Below are 18025 nucleotides of genomic sequence, written 5' to 3'. Positions count from 1 at the left end.
TTTGTTTTATGCTTTTGAAGTTATTTGTATAAGAAATCCTTCCCCATCCCTCTCTCATGATATTCTCCTACATTTTTTGTCCTATTTCCTTTACAGTGTTAAGTAGGGATAAGTTTTGTTGTTTTTTTTTTTTTTCTCCATAGAGTGAACCAATTATCCCCCCATCTACTAAACGACCTTTCATAAGTTCTACATATTTTTTGCAAATTAGATACACTGGTATGAAACAAACAGCCTCTGAAAGAGGGGAGAGAGAGGGTGATATGAGTGGAAGAAAAGAAATAAACCTCTAGCTCCTCCCCACTAAATACTAACTTCCTTCCAAATGCCTGCCCTCCTGCTACCTGTGAGTGGTGACGTTTCAAACCCTTTCAGTGCTTGGGGCATAGCACTCATTTGCACAAAAGCTGACTAAAAATAGGCCAACTCTTGTATCGGACTAAACTGCAGGAGTAAAGCCTGCTACTTAAGGAGCTGTTGCTTAAGGAGAAACAGAGATGATAGTTCAGGACCCTTCAACACTCAGAAGAAGGCAGGAGCAAATCCAGAGAGGTGGAGTCCACAATCAAATTCTATTTAGGGTCTGGGATCAGCAAAGGTGGAGGCTTGCCCCAAATGGCCAGCATCACTTGTTCTTACTGGCTGAGGTCTGCTCTGGGTCTACAGTCTAAGTCTTTACTCACCTTTATGCCTCAAAGATGGGTGAATATTGAGTGTTTACTGCCCCCCTTGGCCCTGTCCTTATAAATCAGCTGCCATGCTTGGATGGTTGCAGATGGGTTCAGAAGTGAATGAATCTCATCTTGTTTTTATTCCCCAAGGAACAAAACTTTCTGGAAGTGGCAGCATCTTCAATTCTAATGATAAGCTTTGTATTAATCCACATGGTTACTGGACCCTACTGACTCCAAAGGAAAAGCACAACCAAGATTAGAAAACACTTTCAATCAGTCATTTTTTTCCAAATAAAAATGGAATCCGATTACTTTCATAACTAAAGAATGAAGGAAGACAGGCAGATTTCTGTCACATCCATTCACCTCTCTTCAACATGGTTTTGCTCCCCCGGCCCTGATGCAGAGGCTATGTGCCCCTGATACTCTGCAGGGAAAAAGGTTTAGCTGGAAGGGGCTGGATGGGACAATGCCCTTCTCGTGGGTACAGTGGAAATGAGACATGCGCCAACTTGCCTTAGAAGGCAGCCAGGCCCTTTCCACTGGGATGTAAGCTCCATTCACTGGCTTTTTCAACCAGTGCATCTCCAGTGATTAGAAAACTGTCTGACCATATGAAAAAAAAAATAGGTGCATGGATGCTTGAAGGAAAGAAAAAAATGAATAAATAAAACCAAGTCAGATCTAGATCCAAAGTTAGGAGACCTGAAAACCTCAATCAAGTGTAACCACAAACTTAGCTGCATGATCTCAGTCAAGTTACTTGAACACTGTGGACTTCATTTTGCTCATCTCTAAATGAATGGTTAGACTAAGTTATTTAAAATCCCTCTCAAGGCCAGGCACGGTGGCTCACGCCTATAATCCCAGCACTTTGGGACTGGTGGGTCACTTGAGGTCAGGAGTTTGAGACCATGGCGAAACCCCTTCTCTACTGAAATACAAAAAATTAGCCGAGCATGGTGACAGGCACCTCTAATCCCAGCTACTTGGGAGGCTGAGGCAGGAGAATCGCTTGCACCTGGGGGTGGGAGGGCGGAAGTTGCAGCGAGCCGAGATCGCACCACTGCACTCCAGCCTGGGTGACAGAGCAAGACTCCATCTCAAAAAATAAATAAATAAATAAATAAATTCCTCTCAAATGCTGGTTCCAGTAACATCTCTGGAGATTCTATACCTGGGGAGGAAGAAAGACACAGTTGTGATGAAAATTAGAAAATTGACCTAAATAGTGAGAGGAAAAGGAGCGTGAGATCAGGAAAGGGAGGGTTAACATCTTTTGGGTACTTAGGTTGTGCCTGATGTTTTATATATGTCACTTCAATGGTCCTCATGACAGCTACAAAGTAAATAGGAGGAATATAGAAAAGCTAAATAACTTGCTACAGGTTACACAACAATTAAAATTTCAATCTGGGATTTGAACACAGGTTCCCTAGGCTCATTGCTGATTCTACTATTCCATACCACATCCATAATAGTTAACCAGGTTAGGATAGAAAGTTATGTTTGCAGCACACAACTGATGAGCAGTCAATCACCAATCACCATAACCACTCAACCACCTCTGCCGACTTACCCTTTGAGGTCCATGGAGGAACCTTGGGAGACCAACATTTATTGAACCTATTAGGTGGCAGTTACTGCAGTAAGTGCTGTCCATGCCTTATCACATTTAATTCTCTTAACAAGCTGTGAAGTATCTCTGAGCTCATTTTATAGGTAAGGAAACTGGAGTTTGGAGAAAAAACTTAGCGTTCCTGGGAGCCTTAACAAAAATGCAGTGAGCTTTAGCCCTTCCAAAAGCTTACCTACCAGTCTGCCCTTAGCCATCCTCTAGCGGATGTCTGGTAATATTATAATAAACCAATACTGAACACTCTGCCAAATAACTAGAACACAATTTGTGCTCTAATTCAATTGGCCATCCCTTTCACCCTGGCATTTCATCAACCAGAAAAAATAAAAACCAAACATCATCAAACAAAAGAGGCCCCTCCATAGGTTCTTCAATTCTCTTTTTTTTTTTTTTTTTTTTTTTTTTTTTTTTTTTTTTTTTTTTTTTTTTTGAGACTGAGTCTGGCTGTGTCGCCCAGGCTGGAGTGCAGTGGCCGGATCTCAGCTCACTGCAAGCTCCGCCTCCCGGGTTTACGCCATTCTCCTGCCTCAGCCTCCCGAGTAGCTGGGACCACAGGCGCCCGCCACTTCGCCCGGCTAGTTTTTTGTATTTTTTAGTAGAGACGGGGTTTCACCGTGTTAGCCAGGATGGTCTCGATCTCCTGACCTCGTGATCCACCCGTCTCGGCCTCCCAAAGTGCTGGGATTACAGGCTTGAGCCACCGCGCCCGGCCCTTCAATTCTCATATGTATATAAATGCCATTGAAGTCCCAAGAAAAGTGTCAAATAAATTTAAAGCCCAAAACCAAATAGCTACCGGATTTGAATCTACTTTCTTCTAATAGTTAACTGTAAATAAAGATGCAAATTGAATAAATTACATTTATTACAATCAGCAATGATTTATCAATTATACTAAAAATACTATTTAAAAAATAGCTAAACAATTAGGACTCGCCAGTCAAATGGTCTGGAAAAATAAAATAGCATTAAACATAATACTAGCAAAAGAAAGTGGAGTTTGTGTCATAATCAAAACCCAATGCAGTACTTATATCCCTAATAACACTATGCCCAGCAGAACCATAATTAAAGCATTACAGAATCTTACTGCCCTATCAAATAAGCTAGCCAAAAATTCTGAACTAAACAATCCCTTCAAAAATTTAATAAAAACTTGGTTCAGTAAATTAAAAAAAAACTTACGTCCTCAATCCTCATCTCTCTAGCCATTAAAATAGAGTTACTTATTCTCATAAAATACTGCATTATACCCTGTGCCCCAAAATTAATACAAAACCTTATTAAAACAACTCTCACTAAAACCTCTTGCAATCCTCCTCCCCCTAATTCACATAAACTTTTCCTTCTAAAAGACCAAGTAAAACAACAGAGCCAAATTATGCTAAAACAAATTTTTTTAAAGTTATAACAATTCCTTATCACATTTAATTCTCTTAATGAGCTGTGAAGTATCTCTATGCCCCTTTTATAGGTGAGGAAACTGGGGTTTGGGGACATAAACTACTGCAGCCATGCCACAGAGCTGATAATGAGCAGAGTTGGGTTTCAAAATCAGGCCTGCGCATAAGCCGTGAGGCAGATACGTGACTTCACTGAAGGATAGCCCAACCCTAGAGCTTATTTCTCTATAAACACATTCCCTACAGTTGTACCTGCTCCCCTCCTGATCCCTTGCTTCATTGGCAACAACTTAAACTCTTGGGTTTAATATGGGATTGTACTTTGTCATGAGTCCAAACTGGTTTGGGTGCCTGAAGCACATCTGAAGATCCAGTGCAAGACCAGCAATTCCTCCTTCTTTGTACACATGTGAGGTTTTCAGGCTCTGAGACCATGCTTCAGAACACTGAAATTACATTAAATGTGTGGCGGCCTGTGTGAATTCAACTCTGTGAGCTTGGCGGAGAAAAGAGAAGCACCTGTATACGTGTAGAAAGAAAAGACCATTCTCCCTTCTCCCCTTCTCCCCGGGAAACAGATGTCTAAGAATGAGTGGAAGATGGAAGATAGAAAAATCCCACTCCCTCAGCCTCAATTCCAGAGTGATCCTGGTGGTTAAAAGTACAACACTCGAATCTTTCAAACAACTTGGCTCCTAAACACAAGCCAACAATCTCATCTGCTGCTCAACTGAAAAACATTCTCCACTTTTTAGCATCCAGGCATGTGGCGTTCCTGAGAAATGCACTTTATTAATGCCCAACATGGTATCTTCCTAGGAGATTTTAATGGTAATTTTCACTCTACCAGCGTTCTCATGTGTGCTGACTTCAGGGCCCAACCCTCACAGATGGTCAGTATTACTCACTCAAGGCTTTAAACTGGGGCATTCCAGAAGTACCAGTTTCCATGATGAAAAGTGGAACAGTAGAAGCACTTAAAGCAATTTTACTGAATCTAGTTTTTGTCTTTTTTTTTACATTAAGCAAAATAATGTTTACTAATAAGTTTCTTAATTTAGCAGTCTGAAACACAATTAGATATATACAATTTTGGTCTGCAGTGGGAAGGTGTGTGGTAGTCTGAATCTGATTTTCAGATAGCTCTTTTATTTTTGGCCAGCATGCTCCAATTTACCGCAGTCTCCACCACTCCCTATTGTCCTACACTAGGCCTGCTTCACTCATTTGTTGCCTGCCTAGCCCTCATAGTTATCTTGCGTTTGTACTTCTTTTACTAAAGCATCACTGGCTCCATGAAGACCTCAGCCACTGTGAGTTCCATAAATGCACTGAGGGAAAGAATAAGAAAATGCAGAAGTTAAAGTTCTCAGATCATCTTTCTGCTCACTTCTATAAACTCCCAGCAGCCCCATGCTATCACTCAGACATGTTAAACCTGCATGCTTTTCTCTGTTGACCTGCCTCTCTGGGTGAAATACACAGTCATGGTGTTCGCCCTGGCTGGATGACACTGTAAATCATCCAAGATGCAGGGACTCCCAGCACCAACCAACCCTGCTTGACCAGGCCCCATTGGCAGCAGGCCTGGCAGAGATGTCAGATCCCAGACAACTCAGGAACAGCATGTCATTGCCATGCCATTCCCACTCGGGAAACTCGAGCCTCTTCATTCAGGTTTGTATAGCCACAGCCGCTGTTCATGGAACCTGGCAGGCTGGTTGGCTCTTACCATAGGCGGGGCAGCCAGGAGCCCTCCTGCTATTTCCATCCTTTAGCCTCAGGAGCCATCAGTCACTCCCAGGTCAGCTCCACAGCAATGGGCATGGAGCGCTGAGCAACAGAGAGCACTCCACACAGACAGGAGACGAAAGGATTTGGGATGGGTTTTTTTGGGGGGGGGATGGGGGCACAGGGGTTTGAGATGGAGTTTCACTCTCGCACCTAGGCTGGTGTTCAGTGGCACAGTCTCGTCTCACTGCAACCTCTGCCTCCTGGGCTCAAGCGATTCTCGTGCCTCGGCCTTCCAAGTAGCTGGGATTACAAGCATGCCTCACCACGCCCGGCTAATGTTTGTATTTTTAGTAGAGACGGAGTTTCACCATGCTGGCCAGGCCACTCCTGGCCTCAAGTGATCTGCCCACCTTGGCCTCCCAAAGTGCTGGAATTACAGGTGTGCACCACTGTGTGCAGCCTAGGATATGGAATGGGTTAAAGCCAGCTTTACTCTCCCAAGGAAAAAGGCAAGCCAGTAAGTGGAGGAAGAAGAAACAGCTAAGCCAGAGTTAGTAAATCCTGCTGGTGGGAGAGATGGCTGAGGACAAGATCAAACCCCCTCACTGCAGGGGAAATAAAACTTCTAAAAGTTGTGAGTGACCAAAAGTTGATAAAAGACTGATGTCAGGCAAAACGTCAGTCAAATGTAAGAGGCAAGAATATGCCCGTGTTCTTGAGTTCTCTCCACGATGGGCGCTGGCTTTGTGTCTAGCCAACACAAGGTTCAGAGCCACTTTCCTCCGAATATTTCCAGGGACACTCAGAGAGCCTGTGGAAGGAGCACTGAGGCATTTGAGAGCAAAGAGCAGAAAGCCAGCGTCAGAGTAGAAATGACCCTGTCCTTCAGCTGTCCCACCGAGGTCGATGGGATCTGGCCCCCTAGCCACCAGTGCAGTTCTCTGCAGCTGCCTCACCTCCAGTACCCAAGGCTAAGGGAGTCAATATTTCTCCCACACAGTTTTTGCAAATCCCACTCTGTTGTTACCCCACTGAAACATGCAGCATAGGGTGGGGCACGGTGGCTCACATCTGTAATCCCAGCAATAAGAGGCCAAGGCAAGAGGATTGTTTGAGACCCACCTGGGCAACATAGTAAGTGCCCATCTCCACCAAAAAAGGATAAATAAATAAAAATAAAAATAAAAATAAAATAAACTTAAAAAATAGCCAGGCATGCTGGCACGTGCCTATAGTCCCAGCTACTCAGAAGGCTAAGGCAGGAGGATGACTTGAGCCTAGGAGGTCAAGGTGGCAGTGAGCTATGATCACGCCACTGTGCTCCAGCGTGGGTGACAAAGACTGTCTCCAAAAACCAAAACAAAACAAAAACATGCAGTAAAAATCAGATCTAAGTATGTCTCCTAGGATCCAGGGCTGTCCAGAGTTGGTGTGGACATCTAAAACTTGTGTGATACACACAAATCCCCTCCCTCAGGGCCTCCTAGAACCTAAAAGAGCAGATACAGCATGGCATGGGTGTCACTGCCCCCCTGCATCCACAACACCTGCCGACTGGGTGCCGGCCAGGTACCTTTCCTATGTATTTTTCAGCAGACAATGTGTACTTCCCATGGTCTGTGGTCTACAATATACCAGGGGAGTAAGTTCTTCTTGTTTTTTGTTTGTTTGTTTGTTTTTCCTAGAGATGGATCTCGCTATGTAGCCCAGGCTGGCCTTGAACTCCTGGACTCAAGTGATCCTCCCACCTCAGCTTCTTGAGTAGCCGGGACTACTGGGATATGCCACTGTGCCTGGTTTATGAGCCCTGATTTTACTTTACATTCCACATATAAAACCAAATTTCAAACATGGCCTGGTCAACCTTTGTGAAGAAGCGAGGTCTTTGAACATAAAAGTAAGAATATGAGCTTTGGGCCAGGTGTGGTGGCTCATGCCTGTAATCCCAACACTTTGAGAGGCTGAGGCGGGCGGATCACCTGAGGTCAGGAGTTCGAGAGCAGCCTGGCCAACATGGCAAAACCCCATCTCTACTGAAAATACAAAAAAATTAGCAGAGCTTGGTGGCAGGAGCCTGTAATCCCAGCTACTCAGGAAGTTGAGGCAGGAGAATCACTTGAACCCAGGAGGTAGAGGTTGCAGTAAGCCGAGATTGCACCATGGCACTCCAGCCTGGGTGACAGAGCAAGACTCTGTCTCAAAAAAAAAAAAAAGAATATGAGCTTTCGACTCAGATTTCATGGGTTCAAATCTTGGATAGACCACTTTTGGTGACAACTTACTTAACCTTTCTGTGACTTGGTTTTCTCACGAATAAAATGGAGGTAACAGTAATATCTATTTTTGTGGGTGTTAATAAATTCATATTACACTGCCTGCCATAGAGCATACACAATAAATGCTTGCTATTACATTTGTATCATCATATTATTAAGTAGTATGGTGATTAAGAGCTGAGGCACTGCTCTAGTGGGGCTGAAACACTTTCTAGCTGTAAGACCTTGGGCGAGCTACCCAACATCCCTTAGCCTCAATTTCATCAACTACAAAATTGTGTTAATGCCAGAACCTTCCTCATCAGGTTGTTTGAAAAATTAAATTAAATTGTGAAGATAAAGCAATTAATACAGGGTCTGATGCAAAGTTATGACTCAGTAATTATTAACTATTTTTAATATTAGTTAATAAAATGGGCCACACTTTCGAGCAAAAGATTTGGGATTATTTTTTTCCTCCCCTTCCCCCTCCTCAGATTTCATAATTTTTAATGTTTCTTCCCTAAAGTATATAAATGACTGTTTTGCGAAGTCAAATATCTATGGACATTATTTCTTAAATCTCCTGCCTTGGACTGATTTGATAAAAACAGCACATAACAAACTCCACGTGGCGGAAGCAAAGGCCAAGGGAGGAACACCAGCGAGAGTTTCTCCACGCTGCCTCCAGGTGGCAGCAGTTAGCATGGTGAGCCTCAAAAAGCCCAGATGAGAGCCTCCGCTTCAATCCATCTGAAACCAAGGGTGGAAGCTTTGTTCATCCCTGAGGGCGACTGGAGGTTCTCAGATGCACTTGACATTGCCTCTGAGGAAGGAGGCTTGGGACATGGATGGACAGGGCTGGGGTGATCAGGGCTGCCCCTAACGTATGTAGAGCCCCTGTGTATGTAAATAATTTGAGTCATTCCAAATCAGTATGCTGAAAAAACAAAACGCTGCATCAGACCCAGGAGTGACTCATGCATCAGTCGAGTTCCTCCTGGAAGTAGGGCCTGCAGGATAACCCCATACGCCTTAGAGCGCCTTGTCCACATGGCATTGCCAGCCCTGCCAGTCTCAGGCACCAGGGAGGGACTTGAATATGAGAAACTTTAGAGAAAGATGCTTCAAAGCACAGAGGGGCTTTTGGGTAGAAACAGCCTTTCTTAGGGGCAGGGGTTCTGCATCCCTTGGTCCAAGATAATACACAAGTACACACACTTTAATTATTTCTTTAAGCTCTTGTTAATGTTTAAAATCCGTTCTAAATGGATTGCTTACCAAAGACAGAATCCAAGAAATTGGCAGCTGAGGGTCTTATCAGGAGGGGAAAATGGGCCGGGCACGGTGGCTCACGCCTGTAATCCCAGCACTTTGGGAGGCCGAGGCGCATGGATCACCTGAGGTCAGGAGTTTGAGACCAGCCTGGCCAACATGGAGAATGTCTTCAAATCAGTGGGGAATGTGGAATGGAGAGCCTCTTCATCTGCAGGACATCAAGGAATAGACCTCAGAGGCTGCTGATACCCACTGGCTCCCAGCTGGTTGGAGTAAATGCATTCACAGTAGGTCTCCATGTCACTGACCTGTCAGTTCTTATAACCTTGGGGTGAGAAGGAAATTTTTGTGTCACCTGGTTCAGTGCCTTTTTGTGTGATAGAATTCTCTCTACAATCACCCTGCCAAGATTCATCCAGCTGGAATCCCTTTAGTGAAAGACAATTTACCCTTCCTGAGACAACACACTGTGTGCTGGGACATTACACTCTTTAGAGGCCTTCTCCATGTTGAGTGAAAAGCTGTCCCCTGACAGCCAGATCCCACTGGTTCTCATTCTGCCTCTGGGTCCACACCTAAGAAGTCCATCCTCCTGCCCACTTAGGACCTGCCTCAAACATCTGAAGAGTATGATACTTCTATACATGCTCTCAACACACACACACACACACACACACACACACACACACTTCATTCCTTGAGACCAAACCTTGCCAAACCAAGAATCAAATTGTTCTTTACATCTGATGATCCTGAGTCCTTCCACTGTCCTGATCTGTCTCTACTGGCGGTGTCAAAAATGGTTCTACTCAAATGTGCACCCGGAAGCAAGCACAATACTCCTCATGTTTGGTGGGTGGAAGGTGGAATTTTTTTTTAACCAGTGCAAAGTAGAACAGCAAAATCAGCCTCCTTGTTAGGAACACTCAGCTTCTATCCATGTGGCCCACGATGCCGGGGTCATGCCTGTTCTGCGGGCTGCTGTACCTCCCAGAGGCTAGACCACTGTCTGGCACTGGGTAGACGCTCAAGAAGTATTTGTTTAATAGACATGAATGATATATTGAAAGTATAAGTTCATTTTTGTTTTACCTTTTTATAGTAGCAGTTAGTGATTGTTGTTGCCAATAGTCAGGAGGAACTTTGGGATTTCATATCAGATATGATTCTGCAGGCTGGGCTATTGGCTACGTGTAGCAAAGTCTACTAATTGTCTCCCAGGATCCATTCTCGGGATCGCAAGTGACTACATTTGGGCAATAGAATGTGAGCAAAACGTGACAGGTGCAATTTGCAGATCATCTCCTGGAAGGAGAAGCTGCGTCGCTCCCTTTCTGCATTCCTGCTGTCTGGGAGATGGCTGACTGCAGCGATCTTGGAAGCCATGTGTTGAGGATGACAGAGCCACCCCCCGATGCTGGACCTGTTTCATGACTTGCATGACACTGGATTCGGGGGTCTCTTTGTTACAGCATTTCAGCTGGTGCCCTAACTAATACAACAACATACCCTGGAATTTCATCTCAGGAACTCTTCATAGCATCGGTCCTCTCTCCCATATTACCCTTTAGTAATATTCCAGAGCCCCTTACTCCCAGTACCATAATCACAAGGTCTCTGAGCAACAACGACAATTCCAAGGACTATCCTTAGGCTTACTGTTGTCAATCAACATTTGACACCATTGGCCAGGTGTGATGGCTCACACCTGTAATCCCAGCACTTTTGGGAGGCCAAGGTGGTTTTGGAGGGCAGATCATTTGAGGTCAACTGGCAAACATGGTGAAACCCCATCTCTACTGAAAATACAAAAGTTAGGTGGGTGTGGTGGTGCATGCCTGTAATCCCAGCTACTCAGGAGGCTGAGGCACAAGAATCTCTTGAACCTGGGAGGTGGAGGTTGCAGTGAGGTGAGATCATAACACTGTACCCCAGCCAGGATGACAGACTGCTACTCCATCTCGGGAAAAAAAAAAAATCTACACTTTAAAAACTCCAAGGCAAAAATATCTGGACAATAGTTGAAAAATACAAAAATGAAATTTAATTAAAATACTGAAAACATTATTATAAGAAGAAATCATCAAATAAAGACAGAGATTCCAACTTATTTTCTCCTCAAGGTCACTACCAGCAACAGCTTTGCCTTTGATCCTGTTATTTTCTTTGACCTATTTATGGCACAACTACTAGTCTCACAGCAACCATGCAGTGCCGGTCATTATTATTTACAGATGAAGAGTCTGAGGGGGCCGGGCACGGCGGCTCACACCTGTAATCCCAGCACTTTGGGAGGCCAAGGCAGGTGGATCATGAGGTCAGGAGATCGAGACCATCCTGGCTAACACGGTGAAACCCCATCTCTACTAAAAATACAAAAAATTAGCTAGGCGTGGTGGTGGGCGCCTGTAGTCCCAGCTACTCGGGAGGATGAGGCAGGAGAATGGCGTGAACCTAGGAGGCAGAGCTTGCAGTGAGCCGAGATCACGCCACTGCACTCCAGCCTAGGAGACAGCGAGACTCCGTCTCAAGAAAAAAAAAAAAAAAGTAGGAGGGAGATCTGAGGGTCAGGAAGGTTCACATTGCTTTCTCAAAGCCACACAGCTATCAGGCAGCAGAACCAGCATTCAAGCCCGTCAGTCTCCAGGCAGCAACTTTCTGTTACCACCCCAGTAAGTAAGACTTTGCTAGTAACAAATAGAACAAGAGTGTGCTTTTCAACTTTGAGCTGAGCCTCCTCACTGAGGCTCTGAACTTGCCTCTTCACTGGGTGTTGGCAGGCACCAAGACAGAACCTGCTGGATTTGTAGAGAAGCCAGCAGTGAGGGAAGTGTCTGAATCTGCAGTGACTTGACAACCATCAAGACAAAATTCAATTTGCCCTCGAATTTTCACACTCAGGGAAAACACGCACATGCACATACACACACATCAAAAGAAAGTTTGCCAAAGATTCGAGGTGGCAGGTCAGATGTAAACTGCTATCAAAATCATAGAGAGGGCGGTGACAGCCTCCACCCTGAAGGCCAGGAGCATAGGACTATCATGGATGACAGAGACATCAGAGAAGGTACCTGGAGTGCCACAGAGTTCCCAAGAGGGAGCCCAGAGCTGCTGACAGCAACAGAGACAGCCCCGCCTGTCCCCACATCCCTTTACCTTGCTTCTGCATCCTCCAGTACGCTGTAGAAGCACTCTCCGGGCAATCTATATTAAAGGACGTATCACAGCAAATTGCAGACAGAGTGAACTTTCAAAGCCTCAGGCCTCATTGTTTCATTCATAATTTTTAAAAATCTTTCAAAAGACTAAAAGCAAAGCCCAAATTCCTCAATATGGCATACAAGGCTCCCCAGCTCTGGCCCCTGGTTTCCTCCTCAGCCTCACCTCTCACCACTCCCCTCCTCCTACCCCAGCCATTCCCCAGCCTCACTTTGTACTTGCCTTTTCCAGCCTATCTGCCTGTATTGCAGTTCTACCAATGGCCTCGTATCTCTTCCAACGAAACGTTTGTTTTTCTCCTGAGTGAAACCACCAAGCCCAAAAATGGCCTCCATTTGGTTGACTTCTACACATCCTTAAGAGGGTGGCTCTGATGTCACTTTATCTAGAAAACTTTGCCATGCCTTTCAGGCCGGGGCAGGCTACAGAATTCCATATCTTCTGTCTCCCCTGTCACAGCACCTATTCCCTATTGGACTGAAGTTCTGTGATGGCACCAAATAGGATGGGACATTTCATTCTGTGTCTAACACACAGTAGGACCTTAATAAATATTTGTTGATTTGCCTTTCTGAGACCATGAGCTCTGTGGGGCCACAGAGGCTACAGTCCCAGGACCTGGTGTGATACCTTTCATATGCTAACCATTCACGACTGTTCTCAGACTAATGCTTTTCCCCCATCCCTCCTGCTACCTCGAATCTTTGGCAAACTTTCTTTTGATGTGTGTGTATGTGCGCGTGCGTGTTTCCCCTGAGTGTGAAAATTCTAGGGCAAATTGAATTTTGTCTTGATAGTTGCCAAGGCCGAGTTATCACATGTTTCAATGTTATTGGCTCCCACTGAACCAAAGGCATGGTTTAGTTGAAACTAACTCTACTACCGTTTGACTTCCCAAGGGAAAAACTGCTCCAGGCCAGGCACAGTGGCTCACGACCTATAATCCCAGCACTTTGGGAGGCCAAGGCAGGAGGATCACTTGAGGTCAGGAGTTCAAGACCAGCCTGGCCAGCATGGTGAAACCCCCATCTCTACTAAAAATACAAAAATTAACCGGGCATAGTGACTCTTGCTTGTAGTCCCAGCTACTCAATAGGCTGAAGCAGGAGAATCGCTTGAACCTGGGAGGCGGAGGTTGTAGTGAGCCAAGATCACGCCACTGCACCCCAGCCTGGGCAACAGAGTCAGACTCCATCTCAAAAAAAAATAAAGAAAGAAAGAAGAAAAAAAAGAAGACAACGCTCCACAAAACAATAGGGCCATTTTATCATGTGCTAATGTGGATCTTGTATTACTACTAAGAGGTCCTTCCAGGTCAACCCAATTAAACTTCCAAAGATACTTTCCCTCTTTGATTCCACAGAGTCCTTAAGAATCTTGGCAACTCCCAACAACCTAGGACTAAATTCATTGTCGGCTGATACTTGTGACTAATGTTAGTAAGGAAATATATGAGGCATTTCCTAGACACATCTGAAAGACATGGTGCTGAAAAGTCAATAGGTAAATAAAGCAAATGAGCCCAGCAGAAACTTAGATGCATTTCCATCATTGTGGCTTTGTTCCCATTTACTGCCAGTAATCTGTCTGTAACATCTTTCCCTGAGCTTGACCCAGTGAACTGATCCCAAGTACAAGGGATGGTCAATATCTCACAGAAGCAGCTCATCACCATGGCCTTTGCCATGGCTGAGAAATGAAAAAATAGACATCAGGAAGCCAATTTGCTTGCAACAATGAAAAAAAAGCAAACGGAAAAACTCACACCTTCTCAAAACCATCCATCTGAGCTAGGGCTGATCGTGTTTTGTGTCATAAGACCAAGGATGCCAAATCAGACTGACAATGATTGTGCCTCTGATCCAGAGGGCCTTTCACAGCCAGGTAAAATCACCATGAATGGCGCGTTCCTGGGAGCACTGCCAACTCCAGAGAAGCAGCAGGATAAGGGAGAAAGAGCATGGGACACAGAATGACAGGACCTGGGGTTTTGTCTCATGGTGCCACTTACTGTGTGACCTTGGACAAGCCATTTCAATCCCTCCAGGCCTCAGCATTTCTTATATTAGAGAGTTGTGAGTATTTATTGAGATAAAGCATATAGAACACTTTTAGAAAAGCAAAGCATAAGTATTCGGTACTATGTGATGGCTAATTTCATGTGTCGACTTGGCTGGGCCATAATGCCCAGATATTTGGTCAAATATTATTCTGATACTTATTTTCTTACAATTCTGGATTGTGGGAAAGGTAAGGATTAAAAAGAGGAAAATAATGACACTGGAGAAAGAAAGAAATTATTTTCCACTGAGACAGCAATCCTAAGCAGTGGTTCCAGATCGAATTTACTCTGCACCAAGAGTGAGGACATTTGGTAAATAAACATAAAGGTGAATATTAGATGAAAAAAGATCTAGGCAAATTAACATCATCTTGCACACTGAATTGATTACACATGTTAGCATTGACCGAGAAATGTAAAGTATCTCCAATCTATTTCCTTCCCATCACAGATGAGGACTCAAAGGCTCAAGGCTGGAAAGAGGCTGGTCTAAGGTCACACTGTGTGTTCTTAGGACAGTTAGAAAGAATGATTTCTTTAGAATATGCAACACTGCCTCCTAGAGTTTAGTCCTACAACTAGCACTGCAATTCAAGGAGGTCATTACACTGTTCTATAACACCACACCAGTATCTTATCAGTTGGGCTGCCACAACAAAGTACCATAGACTGAGTGGTTTATACATAACAGAAATTTATTTCTCACAGTTCTGGTGGCCGGAAAGCCCAAAATCAAGGTACTGAAAAATGTGGCATCTGGTGAGGGCCCTCTTCCCGGCTTGTAGACATCTACCTGTATCCTCACATGGTCTCCTGTCTCGTAGTCTTTTAGTGAGGGCATCAGGAAGGCCCCACCCTCATGACCCAATCTAAACCTAATTATCTCCAAAGATCTCACCTCCAAATACTGTCACACTGGGGATCAGGGCTTTAACATAGGGCTTTCAAGGGAGCACAAACACTCCATCCATACCAACTATCAATTACAAAATAAGTAAAATTCTTTCTAAAATACAAATCTTGACCAGATGCAGTGGTTCATGCCTTTAATCCCAGCACTTTGGGAGGCCAAGGCAGGCGGATCACAAGGTCAGGAGTTCAAGACCAGCCTGGCCAACGTGGTGAAACCCTGTCTCTATTAAAAATAGAAATAATAGCCAGGCATGGTGGTGCGCATCTGTAATCCCAGCTACTCAGGAGGCTGAGGCAGGAGAATTGTTTGAACCCAGGAGGCAGAGGTTGCAGTGAGCTGAGATCATGCCATTGCACTCCAGCCTGGGTAACAAGAGCAAGATTCTGTCTCAAAAAAAGAGAGAGAGAGAGAAAGAAAGAATCTTTTTCATTCTAAGTACTTTGGTTTGTGGCTCCATTAAATCTAAGAGATGTATAATTTTGTAGCCCTGGGACATGTACTTAGCTTCAGTGCTTTGGTTTTTTTGTTTTAAACTTTCATTTTCAGTGACGTCTCAGGCTTGATGCCATTTCTTATTAGGATGCCTTAGCCCAGAAAGCCTCCCACCCCATGAACCTGTGATTCTGATGCCTAGATTTTACATCACCTGGCAGATATGTAGTGAGCACGAGAGATGTGGTGAGCGTTGGTCTGGATGCTGGAGATACACAGGGAACCCAAGAAACAAAGTCTCGTCACTGATGGAGCTTACACTGGAGGGTGGGGGACAATAAACACATCACTCAATGAAGTCTATAGCGTGGGAGATGGTGATAGTGCTCTGGAGGAAAACTAAGCAGGCTGGGTGAGAGCGAGCAAAGAATTTTTGCAAAAGTAGCTGAGGATGAAGAACAGGATGTTTGAGCAATCATATAAAAGATGGGATAGGAAGTCACACGCTATATGAGGAAGAGTGTTCTAGATAAAGGAGACAGAGCTCTAGGTCAGAGCAGAGGCTCTGAGTCAGAGGAACCATTTTCCAGTCGTCAGATCCATCTGCGAAAGGAAAATAAGTCTTAGGGCCCCAAAATCGCTAAGCCAAAGGGAAAAGTGGAGCTGGGAACTGCTGAGGGCAAACCTGCCTCCCATTCTATTCAAAGTCACCCTCTGCTCACTGAGCTAAATGCATGTCTGATTGGAGAGGCTAATCAAAAACTCAAAAGAGGCCGAGCTCCATGGCTCACACCTGTAATCCTAACACTTTGGGAGATCTAGGCAGGCAGATCACTTGAGGTCAGGAGTTCGAGACCAGCCTGGCCAATATGGTGAAACCCCGTCTCTACTGAAAATACAAAATTAGCCGGGTGCAGTGCCATGAGCCTGTAGTCCCAGCTACTAGGGAGGCTGAGGCAGGAGAATCACTTGAACCCGGGAGGCAGAGCTTGCAGTGCTGAGATGGCGCCATTGCACCTCAGCCTGGGCGACAGAGTAAGACCCTGTCTTAATTAAAACAAACAAACAAAAAAACTCAAAAGAATGCAACTTTTTGTCCCTTATCTATCTATGACCCAGAAGCCCCCTCCCCACTGAGTTGCCCCGCCTCTGCTTCCAGTCGTCCGGCCTTTCCAGAGTGAATCAACGTTCATCTTACGTATACTGATTGATGTCTCATGTCTCCCTAAAATGTACAAAACCAAGCTGTGCTCGGACCACCTTGGGCACATGTTGTCAGGACCTCCTGAGGCTGTGCCACGAGCATGCGTCCTTAACTTTAGCAAAATAAACTTCCTAAACTGACTGAGACCTGTCTCAGATAATCCAGGTTCACACATTCGTTTGATATTAAAAGCCTACGTTTCTCCCGGTCAGGAGAAAGGAAACTTGGTTTCTTCACCAATTCCTGATCCCTCACCTTGTGAAGATGGGATAGGAAGTGGATGCCCCCGCTGACAGTGCTGGGTACATCAGATCAAACACCGTCCAGTTGTGCCAGGACAAAGGTCATCCCGGCTCAAAGATGACTCTCTCAATCCTTATTCCAAAATGCTAGTATTGCCAAGCTGTTTGTAACAAAGGTGAGAAAAAAGCCCAGGAAGGAAGAAGCCCGCGCACTGCAGTCGGGCTATCGGGGAAGTTTCGGAGTTCACCTTGGGTGGAGGTTTTGGCGTCTAATCTACAACAACTGGGCATGACCATCCTATCAGGCATGATACTGCACTCCACCTTGATCCCCAAACCGGGCCCCACATACCTGTACACAAATCATCTGCTCCTGCCTCCCTTTCACATTTGGCAACCAGTATGTCCCACATGCTGTTCCAGGAGCAAGATATGCAATGATGAACATGACTGGCAACACCCTTCTTTTGTGGCATTTACCCCCATTTGGGGGAAACAGCCAAAACCTGGTAAACGAGTGAACAAGATAATTTCACAGTGTAATGAGGAGTATAAAGAAAATCAACAGAGCAATGTGGTAGTCACCATGAGGGACAGCGGGGTGTCTTACTCAGATGTGATGGGGGTTGGGGAAGGTCAGGGAAGGCCTCCTGAGGAGCTGCCATTTGACCTGATAGTTGAGTATGAAAAGAGCTAGCCATCGGAAGGGTACTCCAGATAGAAGGAGCAGTGAGGCCCTGCTATGGGCAAGTGCTCTGTGCATCTGACAAATAGACGTGAGTGTGTTTGAATCAAAGCCTTGAGGAGGTAGATGGAAGTGAGATCACACAGGCCTTGCCGTTCAGAGTAGGGAGTTTGGGTTTTATTCCAGGTGCAGTATGATGCCATTGGAGTTCTTACGCCAGTTTCTATGACCTGACTTACCTTGTTAATGCAGCACTCTGCTGTGTGAAGACCGGTTTGGAAA

Source organism: Theropithecus gelada, chromosome 11, assembly GCF_003255815.1.
Source record: "Theropithecus gelada isolate Dixy chromosome 11, Tgel_1.0, whole genome shotgun sequence".
NCBI classification, from domain to species: Eukaryota; Metazoa; Chordata; class Mammalia; order Primates; family Cercopithecidae; genus Theropithecus; species Theropithecus gelada.
The sequence above is the reverse complement of the archived record's forward strand: the minus strand, read 5'-3'. Positions refer to the sequence as shown.